The following is a 2,500-nucleotide window of genomic DNA, read 5'->3' on the forward strand; positions in this document are numbered from 1 at the left end:
TCTCTTTCACTCTCTATTCTTCTTTCTCTCACTCTCTTCCTCTCTCTCACTCTTTCACTCTCTCTTCAGCTATCTCTCACTCTCTTACTCTCTCTTACTCTCTTTCACTCTCTCATACTCTCTCTCACTCTCTTTCACTCTCTATTCTGCTATCTCTCACTCTCTTCCTCTCTCTCACTCTCTCTTCTGCTATCTCTCACTTTCTTCCTCTCTCTCACTCTCTTTCACTCTCTCTTCTGCTATCTCTCACTCTCTTCCTCTCTCTCACTCTCTCTTTTGCTATCTCTCACTCTCTTCCTCTCTCTCACTCTGTTTCATTCTCTCTTCTGCTATCTCTCACTTTCTCTCTCTCACTCTCTTTCACTCTCTCTCACTCTCTTTCACTCTCTATTCTTCTTTCTCTCACTCTCTTCCTCTCTCTCACTCTTTCACTTTCTCTTCTGCTATCTCTCACTCTCTTACTCTCTCTTTCACTCTCTCTTACTCTCTCTCACTCTCTTTCACTCTCTATTCTGCTATCTCTCACTCTCTTACTCTCTCTCACTCTTTCACTCTCTCTTCTGCTATATCTCACTATCTTCCTCTCTCTCAGTCTCTCTTCTGCTATATCTCACTTTCTTCCTATCTCTCACTCTCTTTAACTCTCTCTTTCACTCTCTTCTGCTATCTCTCACTCTCTTCCTCTCTCTCACTCTTCTGCTATCTCTTACTCTCCCTCCTCCCTCCCTTCCTCTCTCTTCCTCTCTCTCACTCCCTCTTCCTCTCTCTCACACTCTCTCGCTCTCTTCCTCCCTTGCCCAATGGCCCACTCTCTCTCTCCCGCCCCAGCTGCTTCTGTTGTCTCGAGAAAGTACAGGGAGAGAGGGATAGAGATAGAAAGAAAGAGAGAAAAAAGGAAGGGAAAAGGTGAGAGAGGGAAAAAGAGAAGGGGATAGAGAGAGAGAGATAGAAGGAAAGAGAGAGAGACTCTCAAGCCCCCTTCATTAAATCGAATTAAGGTCCAGCACCCAGAAGATTAGTTCTCTCTCACCCCCTCTTTCTCTCTCCGTCTCTCTCTTTCTCTCTCTCTGTTACACACACACACACACACACACACACACACACACACACACACACACACACACACACACACACACACACACACACACACACACACACACACAGTCCTGTAGGTCTTTATTGATCTGTTTGAACAATCCCCATTACGGGTAATTACATTATCCAACAGGCAGACCAAATCCATTCCATTTCTTCCATTATTAACTCATAGAAAGAATTAGCAAGCATTTAATCTTAAGCGTAATGCTTCCGGGATATTCCGGCGTGAACCCCTCACAAAGTTGAAATCTGCTCTCTCAAGTTTCCGTCTGGGCTTCGCTCCTTGTCTGGCACTTTTTCCCCCTGCTTAGAACAAGCGAGAAAAAACACAGAGACAACCTGAGAAGTGAAACAAAGGACAAAGTGCTAGACGGAGGCTATGACCATACAGTGAAGAAGATGAAACTAGCAAGCAGCCTACCTCACCCTTAACGCTACCATGTTTATCAAACAGTGATCCTGCAGTGTTTACACTGGGAGAACTAGCAGAGTCTGCCCCAATAAGCGTCTTTAAATGCCCATCAATTGGGATGGCTTCAAAACAGGACATGTACTAAAGCAAAACAATCACAAAAAAAGGCCTCTCGGTTTAACCACACCTCCCAACCTTTAAGCACACTCACACACTCACAGACACACACATAGTCATAGACACACACATGCACACACACACACACACACACACACACACACACCAACACACACGCACACACACACATACATACACACTCGCACGCGGCGCTCTCTCTACGCCAAGCCAGGGAAGCCCATTACTGTGTTCATCTTCTCAACGTTTGACAGGTGGAAGTAGAACTTTGGGGCTTACGTTTTAATTATAAAGAATTCCAGATGTGGAGAGAGGCTCGTAAATTAGAAGCAGCGCTACTCGAATGTCTTTTTTCAAAGGGGCCCCGTGGGTCTGCATCTGCTTCTCATTGCTGTGAATGTTATTAAGGGTCCAGCCTGAAGAAAGCCTCCACTACCCCTGTCTGGCCTCCACAATAATTGACACTATTAAATGTGCCTAAACAGATTTAGAGCGTTCCGAAAAGTTACATTTGTCTTGCAGAATGACTCTCGTCATCTATTTCCAAGCAAGTGCGGAAACGAGAGAAGAGGTTACCAGGCGACTAACTTTTCAGAGGGGCATACATGCATACACACATACTGTACATACATACATACATACAAACATACATACATACAAACATACATACATACATACATACATACATACATACATACATACATACATACATACATACATACATACATGCATACATATACATTCGTACATTCAAATGTACATACATATGTACATTTGAATATTCAAATGTACATACATATGTACATGCATACATACTTACATACTTACATACATACATATATTAATACATACATA

Source organism: Sprattus sprattus (genome assembly GCF_963457725.1).
Source record: "Sprattus sprattus genome assembly, chromosome: 13".
Classification (NCBI taxonomy): domain Eukaryota; kingdom Metazoa; phylum Chordata; class Actinopteri; order Clupeiformes; family Clupeidae; genus Sprattus; species Sprattus sprattus.